This window comes from Nilaparvata lugens, chromosome 12, assembly GCF_014356525.2.
Source record: "Nilaparvata lugens isolate BPH chromosome 12, ASM1435652v1, whole genome shotgun sequence".
NCBI classification, from domain to species: domain Eukaryota; kingdom Metazoa; phylum Arthropoda; class Insecta; order Hemiptera; family Delphacidae; genus Nilaparvata; species Nilaparvata lugens.
The window spans coordinates 24,700,525-24,716,237 of record NC_052515.1 but is presented as its reverse complement, the minus strand read 5'-3'; the positions used below and the strand labels follow the sequence as shown (position 1 = coordinate 24,716,237).

The 15,713-nt window shown below is 33.8% G+C and overlaps 1 protein-coding gene and 1 long non-coding RNA gene across 2 annotated transcripts in view; both read left to right on the top strand.

Moving 5' to 3' along the window:
* The first annotated feature begins 3,508 nt into the window (after positions 1-3,508).
* LOC120353882 lies at positions 3,509-14,563 on the top strand. The gene is made up of 3 exons (XR_005572668.1): positions 3,509-3,918; positions 5,023-5,391; positions 14,429-14,563. It is a non-coding gene; the product is annotated as an uncharacterized LOC120353882 (long non-coding RNA).
* Positions 14,564-14,634: 71 nt separating this feature from the next.
* Positions 14,635-15,713, top strand: part of LOC111063337 (AF4/FMR2 family member lilli) — a 49,913-nt gene continuing 48,834 nt past the window's right edge. Inside the window, exon 1 of the mRNA XM_039439265.1 lies at positions 14,635-14,735. The gene's annotated coding sequence lies outside the window, so the exon portion shown is untranslated. The remainder of the gene's footprint in view (positions 14,736-15,713) is intronic.

The following is a 15,713-nucleotide window of genomic DNA, read 5'->3' as shown; positions in this document are numbered from 1 at the left end:
CGAGGATGATTATATACCTATTTTAAATTCTTCAAGATTTCAGTAATTAGGTCAAGTTTTCAGTTTGTCAAGTTTTCAATTAGATCCTTGCGGAGCACGGGCTACCTGCTAGTAGATTATAATAATTGATTAATTTGAAAGTAAATGATGAGTAAAGTGTGGAAGTATCAAAGAGTGAGAGGTACTGAGATTTCAGTGATAGTCCATCACATGTTGAGCTACTGTATAAAATAGTAGCCAAGATAATTTTGTATCCGTTGTTTGACTGAGAAAACGTAGAGAAGATGCTTTGCTATTGGTTAGGAAAAGGAAAGAAAATGATAATGATGACGAAGACGATGTTGATGATTATGATGATGATCACGAGCTCGATGATGTAGATGATGATGACAATGCAATACAATGACATTTTGTATGACGATGAACCAGCCGACCAACCAAGCCTTTGGATACGGGCCGGTAGTTCTTTTGTTCATTGGAAATGACTGAGGAAAGAAAATACTGTAATTCTGTAGCATTTTAACAGCAAACAAGGTAGTAGAGTATTGTAAGAAGCTGCTAGCCACCAACTAACACCTGACCCATCATCTTTCTATGCAGCTTGCTCACTGGAACTCCTTGAATATTACTACTGTTGACATACTTTATTTATTCATGCATGGAATAATACACACATCATATGGATGACTGGGAAACATTATCATATTTGATACTTTATTAAAAGTTGTCAAAGTTGTTAGGTTGTCAATGTCATTGTTCTCCAATTTATTATTAATATCGGGGCACCGAGCTTCGCTCGTTATTTTTATTTATTGATAAACAGAACACAATTCTCTAAAATGATCGTGTTTATATTTCACAGCTGGCTATACGTCATCTTATGATTCTCGGGGATGCGATATTTTGATTTTTCACATACTCACTCGCTCATTCACTTTTTTACTATCCACAGCTGTTTCAGCCTAGGATGAATTATCCTTTTAATGTCGTTCAGCGAGTTTTCCCAAGGATGAGACCTAGTGCAATCGAATCTTTATATCATAAACCTACTATGTTCCAAATTTCGTGAAAAACGTTAGAGCCGTTTTCGAGATCCGTTAAACATAAATTACCAGATATAAAAATAGCCAGATATATAAATACAGAAATTGCTTGCTCAATATAATAGCATTATTTTCACATGGCAGATAAATTTATTACCAACTATAGTGAGGTCCACGTTATAATGGCAGTGCTTGATTAGCAATTGTATTGCTATCCTTATCTGTCATCCAACAAAACGGATAGCGCTATCACTCTCTCTCGCTTTGTTCTGTTGCTAGATCGGATTTTAACAATGTAGAATTGATAATTAATTCACATAATATTCCATCTTAATTATGAAATCATTGAAAAATATAATTTCTTGATTAATAGAATATAATTGATTATTTTAAACGTGGATGAACAATTAATATTACATTAATAAACCTGTATCAGCTACCGTCAAGAAGGCATTGACTAGACAGTGAGGATCGGCAACGTTGTTCTCCTATCTTTCTCCACTGCTATTATTACGTGGACCTTACTATTGCAGGTAACCCGTGCTCCGCAAGGGTCTAACCAAAAACTTGACCTACTGAAATCTTGAAGAATTTGAAATAGGTTTACAACCATCCTCGTTAAATTAAGAATCTATATGCAGAATTTCAAGTTGATCAGTCCAGTAGTTGAGACGTGATGATGCGTCATTCATGAATCTCCTATCCCGTACGTGTATAAGCCGATTCTTTCCTTCATTATATTATAGATTTTAGATAAAAAATTGAATACTATGAACTCTACAGTTCTCTCCGATTTAAAGGTTTTTGTTTTGAGTTCCTGATTCAAATTTGTTAATTGTCTGATAGCAGGGAGTAATTTGACTTTCAAATATCATTCTCATATAATTTATGACCTTGATTAATTTGTTTCGAATTTGATTTTTTATTCTCAATAATATACTAAACATAACTTACAAATACGAAATAAATAACAAGATTGCAAGATAAAAGGAAAATTCAGATTTGAATCCTGTTGGTTTAAAAATGACAGTGCTCTACCTGTCCCATTCAAATTTCTACAGAATTTTTCATAGTCCATGTTACAGATAACTCGGAAATTATTATCCCATTTTTCCCCATGTTAATTCATTGAAAAATTTTAATTAGCAGTTGGAAAAGCAGGAAAAATGTCTGATCTATTCATAAAAATGTCACCTCATTCGGCTTATTCAATAAAAACAATGGAAATTGATTCGTATGCAATTAGTCAAAGCAGAGACACACTCATTTACGTGCTGAATAAATAGAAGAATCAAACTGTTTTAGTTGTGGACAATATTTATCGTAAACATCTCTTCAATATCCAATTTTCAAATATAGCTCAATGTTGGACAATTGGAGTGTTAAGTTGCGTTTACACCAAAGTTATTAGCAAAATGTTTATTTTTCCGTCCTTACAGGATCTATTAAGGTGCGTACAGATATACGCGCCGCGAACATGAACAATTCACTGTTAATCAGCTGATGCCAAGCTTTTTATATCTGTATCTTACCGTTTCTGTAAAAATACAGATATAGTCAGCTGATCAAAAGTGAAAAGCTCATGTTCGCGGTGCGTATATCAGACAAACACGCAGTCATGTTCATCATGTGTATGATAAGTTATGTTCAATCTAATAGAATCTATAAGGACGGAGAAATAAACATTTTGTTCATAACTTTGGTGTAAACGCAGCTTTAGACAGTGTTATAAAATGTACTTTACATGAACTTAATTTTATGCTTTACTCTATGGTGCAAGAACTAATTTATTTATCTCGTTCATGAGCAAACAATGATATTTAAACTGTGGTAGATCACCCACATCTGAATAAACGATTTAATAAATAAATAATAATGAATAAATAAATAAACCCCTCAATAAATAAATAAATAAATAAATAAAACATGACAGAAGGAATCCCCCTATATGCCCTATAAACACATCACCACATTGTTTCAATGTTCACCAACGTACTAGATTAGGTGCCGGTTGCAAATCACGGTAAAATTTTAACCGTGATTAATTCCACGAGAATCGATCAGAGAAGCAGTCTTTTCAAAAACGCCTTCTCTGATTGGTTCTCCTGAAATTAATTACGGTTAAAATTTAACCAGCTGTTGTGCAACCGGGCCTAAGAATTCTTATTTGGAAATCATCCTAAGCAAGAAATTAGAGTGAAAATTTTAATGGGATATGAAGAGTTAAAATTGAATGAAGAATCCTCATAATCATTCTCACCAAGAAATTAGAGTAAACATTGGGGAATGAAGAGTTAAAATTGAAAGCAGAGTCCTGATAATCATCCTCAGCAAGAAATTAGAGTAAAAATTGGGGAATGAAGAGTTAAAATTGAATGAAGAATCCTCATAATCATTCTCACCAAGAAATTAGAGTGGAAATAGGAAATGAAGAGTGAAAATTGAATGCAGAATCCTCAGGTGTAGTCCAGCTCTAATTCGCGCTGTTTCTATGAGACCGCTAGCCGTTCACGTGCCGACACTGCTGCCAGCGCGGTAGCGAGCGCAACTACACGATCAACCTTGTTGAAATGAAAGCTTGTCTGCTTGTGTCAGTTTGCCGTGAAGCGTTGATGTGTACGCGCGTCCCGTCCCGTCCTCTTGATTGAGAGCTGTTGATTAGGTTAGTTTCCTTTGTGAATTGAGAGTCTCTTCTCCAGTGGTCTTCTCCATTGCACGAGTTTAGCGTATTCTCTTGTTCACTCAACTCTCAAGTAGTGTTTGTTGATAGGGAACAAACCTGTGTGTGTGTGTGCTTCGTTTCAAATCGGTGACATTCGGCTATTCTCGTAGCACTGGAATATCGTGCAACACCGTTCAAACTCTTCGATATATAGTAGGCATTGTTTTTTTGTTAGTCTGTGCATGGCATTTTCGTCATTACTTTTATTTTTGTCATACGCGCGCTTTGAAACCGATTCGTTCTTTGTTTAGATTGGCTTCGACACTCAAGTCTTTGATTTTTTTCTTCCTTCTTCTCATTTTTCTACTACTTCTTCTTCATCATCATCATCATCTTCTTCTTCTTCTTCTTCTTCTTCTTTTCCTTTTTCTTCATCATCATCATCATCATCTTCTTCGTTCTATTCTCTTTCTTATCTAATAATCTTTCTATCACTGTTATCTTGGTCTCCATCTTCTGCGCATCCTCTTCTTTATCAATTTTATTCTCTCATCTTCTTAATCCTCCTCCTTCTCTAAAATACTTCTTTTTTCACACTTAACTCTCTCTTATTCTTATCCCTCCTTCATACAGTTCTTGTTTATCATCTTCTTCTTTTCCCTTGTTCTACTGCTACTCATTATTCTCCTCCTTCTCCTGTTCCTCTTCTTCCTCCTCCTGGTCCTCCTCCCTCTCATCCTCTTCCTCCTCTTCCCTCTCCACCCACTTTTGCCTCCTCTTCTCATGATCTCCTCTTTCTCCTTCTCCGCCTTCTTCCTCTCCTCCTATAACTTCATCTCCTTCATCATCCTTCTCTGTTCCTTATTCATCATCCTTCTTCCTCCTGGTCCTCTTCCTCCTCCTTCTCCTTCTTCTCATACTCTTCCTCCTCTTCCCCCTCCACCCACTTTTGCCTCCTCATGATCTCCTCTTTTCTCCTTCTCCGCCTTCTTTCTCTCCTCCTATAACTTCTTCTCCTTCATCATCCTTCTCTGTTCCACCTTCTTCTGTCTCGCCTCATACTCCTTCTGTTCCTTCTCCTGATCCTAATTGTGCTTCTTCTCCTTATTTTCTGATTCTCATCCTCCTCCTCCCCCTTCTCTTCCTTCACCTACTGTTTCTCCTACTCCTACCTCGCCTACCACTTGTACCTTTTCTCCCCCACCTTCCGCTTTTTTGTTCCCGCAATTTTTCCCCCTATTCCTTTTTAGCCTACATTTCAATGCTCATGATACTTCTTCATAATTCAATACTATTCTTTGTTTAAAATAATTCCAGATCTTCGTCAGTTTGAAATCTATTGACAGTGACAATCTTTCGTGATGTGACATACTCATTACAGTTTATCTCAAAATACATTGTAGTGATATACATTGTAGTGACATACTCATTACAGTTACAGAAATACAGTGTGATCCCAAAATACATTGTAGTGATATACATTGTAGTGACATACTCATTACAGTTACTGAAATACATTGTAGTGATATACATTGTAGTGACATACTCATTACAGTTACTGAAATACAGTGTGATCTCAAAATGCATTGCAGTGATTTTAAAAAGCAGTGATAGTGAATTTGATTATTATACATAGTGCAGTTTCTTGAAAATTATCTCTGATTATTGGATACCAATCTTTCACAGGTGAGCTTTACAGTAGCCTACAGTAATTCACAATAATAATTCCTAATCAATGTCCATCTAGAAACCACATTGAAATTACTAATTACAAAACCAATTATTAGAAATTAACTGGCTACTCCAACTTTTCCTGTATCAACAAGCCTGTCATGTCATGAATAGATTTAAAATATTTACTAACTGAAAACTTGACGTAATAGAATCTTGTAGAATTGAAAATAGGCCTATAACCATCCTTTGTAAATTAAGAATCTTTATGCAAAATTTCAGGTTAATCAGTCCATTCAGACGTGATGACGTGATTTATTTATTAGGTTGGCAAAACCAATACAACGATCGGAAAAGAAAATCCAGGCTATTGTCCAAAATTTCTCCAATTTCCTAATTTAAGTTTCAAATTGTCCAAATATTATACATAGGTTATGTCCATTTTAATTTCCAATAAAAATTACCTGTTATCTATATACAGGGTGTCCCATGAAAGGTGTAAAAGATGAAGACCATGGATTCTACATTGAATTTGCAACAAAAATGTTCAGTAAAATTTTCTTATATCGACCTTAGTTTTCGAGATATTTGGATTATTCGATATTTTCGAAAAACGTCAATAACTAGAAAACTATCAGTCAAAATCTAATTTCAAGGACATGATTGGAAAGAGGAAGAAATTTCCAATAAGATTCATTTAATTTGTTTCTTTTTTCCACGTTTTGATTTTTTATGAGCGTTCAAAGTTGAAAAAAGTACATTCGTCGAGCTCAAAGCCAAATTTCAAACAGTTTGAAAGCTTATAAAAAGTTTGAAAACGTCAAACAAAAGAACAAATTATATGAATATTATTGTAAATTTATTTCTCTTTCCAACTATTTCCTTAGTATTGGATTTTGAATGATAGTTTTCTATTTATTGACGTTTTTCGAAAATATCGAATAATCCAAATATCTCGAAAACTAAGGTCGATATAAGAAAATTTTACTGAACATTTTTTGTTGCAAATTCAATGTAGAATCCATGGTCTTCGGATGTTACACCTTTCGTGGGACACCCTGTATATTTCAATTTCACAAATGATGCGTCATTCGTGAATTTTCTATCCCGTACGTGTATAAACCAGCTCTTTCCTTTATTATAGTATGGATAACTGAATGATTTCCACCAAATATCACTTAGAAAATATTGTTTACTAATAATACCATACGTATATTGTAACTGTGTGTGTGTAACATATATGTACTCATTATTCTCCTATAATCTCACGACATAAAAATGCTCTCCAACTTGATAAGATTTGATAGAAAACTGTTCTCCTCAATCTCGACCACAGTATTAATGTTCCATTCCATATTTTTATCACGGTTTAGTAACGATTTTAGTCCAGTTTTATAGAGTGAAGCTAACACTGATATCTTTAATGGAGCTAGATAACATTGCCTTGAATGATAAAACTACTATGATTATCGTCATAAGTGGTAGTCACATTTTGTGATTATTTATTATCACTCCATCGTCATTCATAACTTGAAGCTAAACGCCAAATAAATATCAAACTGAGAGGAAGTAGTAGCACATTTATATCAGTCAGAGCAGTTGCTAGTTTTATAACCATTTTAAACTCGCTGCCCACGCAAATAAACATCTATAGTTGTTGTGGATGTTCTTACATACAGTGAGGTCCACTTTATAATGGCAGTGGATGAAGATAGGAGAATAGCGATGCCGATTCTCTGCATCAATTAATTATATTTCTACACTGTCAAAAACATAATTGGCATCGTTGTGAACCTAGAAAAGGATAGTACCACCGGCTTTGTCGAATGATAGACAAGTATAGCAAAACCAAAGTTGATCAAATACTGTCATTATAACGTGGACCTCACTATAGTTATAAATGCATGAACGATGTTCTTACATAGTTCTAAATCCATGAAATGTAAATACATACATAGTTGATATGAGCAGAGACAACTGTTATTTATGCTATATTTTCTCTATGATATTAGTCTCATAAAATAAGTTGTAAATATGAATGATTATTAGGTGTAGTTAACTAAATAGAGACGTACCGTATATAGTTTGAATATTGCAACACAATTTTCGTATAAACAGCTCGGCAAATTGTTTCAAGACAGCTTGGCATTGAGAGAGTGTTTCCTCTCATTGTCCGGTCTGTCTCTCTCATACCCTCCTCACTCTCTCTTCCTCACACACATTCTCTATTCCTCTTAATTTCCTCTTCCAACTCTCTCTCTCTCTCTCTCTAACACACACACTCCAAAACATACAAATTCACTATTTTCTTGCTTTCAACGTCTGCTTGATTGTTTCTTCCTCCATTTTTATGTTTATCTCTTTCTCTTAATTTCCCTCTCTTTCTGTTCTCCCAAGGTTAGTGGGCATTGCATTGGCAAATGAAGTTAGGCCACTGATAGACATATGAAACCGGTGAGCCCGATGCTAATTGAAAGTAATCGTAATAACAAAGAGCTTGAGTGAAGTTTTAAATTATTTTCCATGTTTCATTATCATAGTGTACTGTACATGAACTCTTTATTGAGTTGAAATTATATACTGTAAACCTGTTGTGTTTTACTACTAAATATCATGTAATGATGTATAGTCAGGTCCACGTTATAATGGCAGTGGATAAAGATAAAAGAATAGCGATGCCGATTCTCTGCATAAATTAATTATATTTCTACACTGTCAAAAAAATAATTGTCATCGTTGTGGACCTAGAAAAGGATAGTACCACCGGCTTTGTCAAATGATAGTCAAGGATAGCAAAACCAAAGTTGATCAAATACTGTCATTATAACGTGGACCTCACTATAGTACTAAATATTTAAATCATGGACAATAATTTAACCAAATTTCTTGATTTGAATCAATAAACCTGGAGTGTCATGGTCATCTCATGTTGGTACTAAATTTTAGTACTAAATATTTAAATAATGCCCAATAATTCATCCAAATTTCTTGATTTGAATCCTCAAGGTGCGTACAGATATACGCGCCGCGAACATGAGCAATTCCCTTTTAATCAGCTGATTTTATCTGTATTTTTACAGAAACGGTAAGATACAGATAAAAGCTTGGCATCAGCTGATTAAAAGTGAATTGCTCATGTTCGCGGCGCGTATATCTGTACGCACCTTTATACTGTACCTTTAGTGTCTTACCATCTCATGTTGATCTTAGTAGTATAATAATGTAGTACTAAATATTTAAATAATGCCCAAATTATTCATACAAATTTCTTGATTTGAATCCTTATACTGTACCCATCGTGTTATAGCATCTCATGTTAATGTTAGTACAGTAGTCCAATAATATAGTACTAAGTATTTAAATAATGTCCAATAATTGAACCAAATTTCTTGATTTGAATATACCTGGAGTGTCGTGAGGCCATCTCTCTACTGATATACTAGATTACTAGTAGTCCTACTGAATGCAAACATATAATTAAACACAAACTATTTATCTATAAATTAATTTTGTAAAATAATTATTTTCAAACGAAGATCCCAATTAAATGCTGTAAATCACCCCGAAGACTTCTGCTACTGCAAATATTGACAACAGGGTAAACATCAGCTAGATGGAAATTCGATGAGCAGTAGACTAAGTCTTCGGGGTGATTTACAGCATTCAATTGGGATTTTCGTTTAATAATGATTATTCATTAATAAGCATTTAAACAAATGCAACTTTCAATTTATTTCCATCAATTAATTTTGTATTTTAGAAAAGTTCAAAGATAAACTTTGGTTGTAGTATCGCTGAAACAGTATGAAACACAATTTATTCATAAATTCAATTCCAATATAGTTTTAGAAAATTTGAATGATGAAACGTTATACAGTATTACCGATTTTTATCTTTGTTGAATATGAACAAAATTGATGAATGTTGAATCAAATTAAATTATCATGAGAGTGTGACTCGTGTATGAATCATCGTTAAACTATGATTATTACGGTTGTTTGATAACGTTAAATTTTCAGCCTGAAATTCCTCGATTATGAATTGTATTTTGGTTAGATTAGATTTCCTATATGAGACTGAAGGTACATAATAATATTGAACACAATTTTATACTATTTCATACACAGTTTTATCAGTTATTACCAGAACAGGAAGAATAATTCTGAGAGAAAAGAATTCAATTCTGAAAGATAGTAACAATTCGAGCCACATTTTCAACCTATAATTATAATTTATAATGAAGTTGATTGTTTTTATTTATAAAAATTATGCATTGTGTTTTTGTTTCCATAAGAATGGTGTCAATTGACGCACGAGAATAACGCTTTACGTGGTAGTCCGTGGAGAAATAGGAAGCCCTTATGCAGATAACGGAAATTCGTGTGTGTCTCGATGGAATACTCTATTTTTCATTTGAGGTTTTTCCTGCTGAAAATAGAACAAGAAAGGGCCTCAATAAAGCCAACAACTCCCCTTTCCTCTCTCTCCATCTCTCTCTTTCTCTCTCATTCTCTCCTCCATCTCTCTTTCTCTCCATCTCTCTCTCTTTCTCTTGCTCTCTCTCTCTCTCTCACACACACACACACACATCTCTCTCTTCCTCTCTAGTCACTATGTCCCTCTTTTCCATCCCCTGAAACTCTCACAATCACTTATTTCACTCATATACTCTTACTCTTTCTCCTATCTCTCACACTCACTCTCAGGGTTGAGTGTAAGAGAGGGCCGGCTGCGCCCTAACTCCGCCCTCCTAGGTAAATTATAAAGGCAGCTTTTCTATTCTATTCTCTCTTTATCTTTCTCTCTACACATCTATCTATCTCCAACCCTCTATATATTATATCTCTTCCCATCTATCTGTATCACTTTAGCTCTCTCTTTCTATCTATCTGTATCTCTTTCGCTCTCACTCTCTCTCTCTCTCACTCTATCTCTCTCCCTCACTTGTGCTATTGCATAATAGAGGAATTGGCCAGGTCACCAAAACATGAGCTGCTCGTGGGGGGAAGGGTGGAAATAACATGTGGATTCTGGGAATTGTTGTTGCGTAGGGTGGGGGAGCTTTTTGAGTAGGTGAAGAGGGAAGGGATCTTGTTTGGCGAATTCTTTCTTATCTGGAGTATTTTTAGCTGGAGAAATGAAAGTGGAGGAAGAGTTGGAGTAAATAAGGAAAATTGAGCAAATAAGGAAAATGGGATAAGAAAAGGGGTAATTGAGATGTGGGTGAGAAAAATGAAGAGATGTAAAGGATTGGAGAAGAAGAAGATGACAGGAGAAGAAGAAGAAAGGAGAAGAAGAAGGAGAAAAAGAAGAAGAAGTAAAGGATTGAGTGGGAATATGATTGATTGATTGATTGATTCGAGAGAAAGGAAGAGGTGAAATTGAAGAAATTCGGAGATATTAGATGAAACTGGATATGAGGAAGGAAGTGGAGAAGGCCTATAAATTGGAAGACAGCAGAATATAGAAGGAAGAAAATAAATGAGGAAGATGTGACGATAAAGAAATGGGGAGATGGGAGAGGAGGATATAACTGGAGGATGAGGAAGGAAGTGAAGAAGACCTAGATATGAGGAGATCGGAGAAAATAGAGGAGAATGAAGATGGAGAATGATGATAGAGGTGTGGATAAGAAGGAAAGAATGATGAAATAGAAAGGAAATAGATGATTAGATGAAGAAATTTGGAGATAGAAAAGAATGGGAAGATGAAGCAGGAAAGGAGATAGAAAGGAAATAGGAGATGATTAGATGAAGAAATTTGGAGATATGAAAGAATGTGAAGTTGAAGTAGGAAAGGAGATACAGATTGAGGGAGAAATGGGAAAAAAATATATTTCTTCTATGTTTGTGTTTGAAGCATCTAAATTTAAAAATCTACTTAGTGAAAATAATTAAGTACTGGAAATTTTGTGAACAATTACAAGACTTAACCTATTTCGGACTATGTGTAACCTTATCTAAATTTGGGAGAGGAATAGCACAAGGTTACCTTATTTTCTCCCTCCCCATCATTTTGATGATGTATTTATTGTAAGAATCAATAAAATAAAGAATAAATGAATTGTGTAAGAAGATAAAGGTATAGAGGTGGGTGGAGGTCATAGGAATAAAGGAATAAACAAATGAATAATGGGAAAGTAGAAGGAGAAAAGAAAATTGATAGAATGAATTAAAGTTTAGTTTCAAGAGAAATTTAAAGGATAAAGAGTGAAAATTTGATAAAGTTTGAGAGTGGAGATTATGGAATAAAGGAATAAGAGAAATGAAGGAAGCGTTAGATTGAGAAATGATGGAATAAAATGAATGAGGGAAGCGATAGATTAAGAAATGATGGAATAAAGGAACAAAATAAATGAAGGAAGCGATAGATTGAGAAGTGATGGAATAAAGGAATAAAATAAATGAAGGAAGCGATAGATTGAGAAATGATGGAATAAAGGAATAAAATAAATGAAGGAAGTGATAGATTGAGAAATGATGGAATAAAGGAATAAAAGAAATGAAGGAAGCGATAGATTGAGAAATGATATAATAAAGAAATAAAAGAAATTAAGGAAGCGATAGATTGAGAAATGATGGAATAAAGAAATGGAAGAAGCGATAAAGTGAGAGGTACAGGTAGAGGACGAAATGAAAAACCGAGAAAAATATGAAGAAAGTTGATAGAAGGAAAACGCAAAAATGTTTTACAGAAATGTGGGTGGAAAACTCTAGTCAGAATAAGAATTTATCTGATTCAGATCTGCGGTTGAAGAATACACAGCAGCATGAAATTTTCTCTGAAATTGTAAATTGTTGGTCTTCATTGCACTTGGAAAAATGATGAGACGCAATTTGTAGCATCGACTTTATTGACATTTCGCTTCCAATTATGTCATTGGATTGGAATAAGGGCAAATTGGGAAGCTATTGAAAAATGGAAGATCAGACAGACTAATTGAAAGGGAAAACGAAAATTTATTGGAATCCTGTGTACTGTGTGGAGAGCCAATTCTCACATTGGTTCAGGGATGCTTCCAATCATTTTATCATTCGTTTCATATTTTTTACAATGAGATGGTAGTTATGATGCAGTATTCTATTGAAATTTAATACAGACATTATTCTTGTAGCTTGTATAGGAAATGATGATTCCATGTTTAGATAGCTTGTTACTCGAGCTCATTGTATATTACAACACTTGAGAAAATATCAAGATTTAAACAAAAGCATGGGTTTGTGTGAGAGGAGTTAGGTTTCTATACCAATCACTCTCTCTCTCTTCTCTCATTCTCTCAACCTCTCACTCTTTCAATTTCTCTATCTCCCTCTTCATCTGTATCTCTCACCCTCTCACTCTTTCAATTTCTCTCTCTCTCTCTCTCTCTCTCTCTCTCTCTCTCTCTCTCTCTCTCTCTCTCTCTCCAAAGCTCCGCCAATTTATGTAGATGCATAACAATATGATTATTATCTATAGTTATTATATTACAAATTTCTTTTTCATATCATATACAGTTCAATAATTATTTTCTTAGTCTATATTATGTAAATTCATCTATAATTTTGCTGTATTGTAAGCTATTGTATATAAGTGTATAAGCCAGTATATATTGTAATCTACATAAATAAAGTACTCAATCAATCACTCAATCAATCAATCTCTCTCTTCATATGTATCTCTCTCTCCCTCTCATTTTCTTCATTTATTTATTTTCATCTTCCTCTTTTGCTAGTTTGTTGAAACATGTGGGTTACATCTAGGTCCCCACAATCACACAACATAACAATCAATAGTGTTGAAAATTATTATAAAGGCTCTTTGTCAACTTTAGAGAAGCCCCAGATGAAGCAGTAGATTTGTTGTGTTCTCTCTCTCTCCCTGTCATACTTTCTCTCTCACTCTCTCTGTGTCTCCATTGAGGTTATTGAACCGTCAACACTTGTCTCTCTCCGCGGCTGGAGTGAGAGCCTCACATTATCTTGCTCGTGACACTCATTCTGTTATTTTCTAACGTTTCATGTCCCAACGAATTCAGGAGCTGGAATTATTTTAGTTTGTTCAGGTACTGTTGAAGGATTGGATTTTCATTGAAGTCAGTTATTTTGTTCTGATTTCACTAGCGTACAAAATACTAAAATCTTCAATATTCTTGTCATAATTGAAGGATTGAGGGTACTGTAGTTTGAAAGGGTTTTTGGAAGGGACATTTTATGTTTTGTATTTTTGAATTTTCAAGTTTTTCACTCATATCTTATTTTAATTTTTTATTCTATGTTTTTACTATTATTAATTTTATGTTCTGTATTTTTGTATTTTCAAGTTTTTCATCTTTTTCTCCTATTTCATGTTTCTACTATTATTTTCTGTATTTTTTGAATTTTCAAGTTTTCACCCATTTCTTCTTTTATTTTAATTTTGTATTCTAAGTTTTTACTATTATTTATGTTCTGTATTTTTTAATTTTCAAGCTTTTCATCTATTTCTTCTATTCCATGATTCTACTATTATTTTCTGTATTTTTTAATTTTCTATTTCTCCATCCATTTCTTCTATTATTTTGATCTTCTATTCTATGTTTCCACTATTATTCCATTCACTGTATTTTCGAATTCACAATTTCTTCATCAATTTCTTCTATCATACATCTTCTATTCTATGTTTCTACTTTTATTTTATCTTCTGTATTTTTTTAATTTTCAATTTCTTCATCTATTTCTCCTATTATTTTGATTTTCCATTCCATGTTTCTACTGTCATTTTATATTCTGAATTTTTGAATATTCAATTTTTTCATCCATTTCTTCTATTATTTTAATCTTCTATTCTATGTTTCTACTATTATTTTATATAGTATAGGCCACTGTATTTTTTAATTTTCAAGTTTTTCATCCATTTCTTCTACCATGTTTCTACTATTATTTTATATTCTGAAGTTTTGATTTTTCAAGCTTTTCATCCATTTCTTTCATCATTTTAATGCTCTATTCCATGTTTCTACTATTATTCTATGTACTAACTGTACTTTTGAATTTTCAAGTTTTTCATCCATTTTTAATTTTATATTTTGCAGAGAGGATATCATCCCCACCTCCATCGTTGATCGGTTCCTCCTCATCTTCCTCAAACCTTCTACTCAACGGAGGTCTCGGAGGAGTAGTAGTAGGAGGAGGAGGAAGCAGCTCTAGCAGCTCTCTACACCAACAGCAGCAGCAGCTGCATCACTCACACTCGCACAGTCATGCGCATGCGCAGTTGTCGTCATCGAAGAGTGGTAACCTAACCTCAAACGCATCATCGTTCAGCACCCCCACCACTGCCTCCTCGATAGCTCAGCGCGGCGGACGCGGCCATCTTGCTACGCAACCGCCACTGCCATTGTGAGTAGTCTCATTTTTCATTATATTAATTTGTTTTTTTTTTGAAATGTCTGTGAAATCAAGGTATAAAGTTTGCTAAAACCTAGGTTAGGGTAAATGAATAGGGTAAGTTCTAGGTAAGGTTATTGTTAGGTTAGGGTTAGGTAGGGTGAGGATATGGTTAGGTTGGTTCGGGCATAGAGAAAGATCTTTGCTATCTTTCCTCTATAGACTATGGCTCTATATGGCTATACATGGTGTTTACGAACTCCCTACACATACTCTAGGGCATTGTTCCTGGGTAAAAAACATATCTAAATATCATATTTAAATTGTCCTGGAGTCTTCAGTTACTCACACAGCGGCCATTTTGCTTTTTTCACTTATCATTTTTTTCAGAATAAATGGTTAAACATAAGAAATTGAAACTTTGCACAACATTATTTATAACAACTAGACAAATCTAGAAAAAAATTGTGATAATTTTTCAAATTCATAAAACAAAATGGCGGCCATTTAAAGTTTTGTTTCTTGAATAACTCAGAATAACACAATTAGTGAGAATGTGTGTGTATTTATGGCTTCAAAATTTCATAAAATAACTTAATCAATTCAATGTGCAGTGTAATAAGTGTAATATTTTACTTTCGTTTGGTGTTTTAATTCTTCTCAATTTTAAATTTGCATCTCGTATTTATTTTTGGACGAAAATTGAGCTTGAACTATTTACAGTGGAAGCATAACCTATTTTTATGCACATGTAACATTATTAAAATTTGGGAATGGAATAGTTTTGGGCCAAGCCTGTTGTTCCTACCCAATCATATTATTTTATATGATTTGTAATATTGAATAAATAAATAAATAAACCGTTGGTTTTACAAAAACTCTACAAGGATAATTTAGTTTAGTAATTGCTCATCGATTGGTACCAGATTTTTTAAGATTGGACCAATATTAAAACTGATAAATGGCAGCCTTAGTGATAGGTGTATTTAT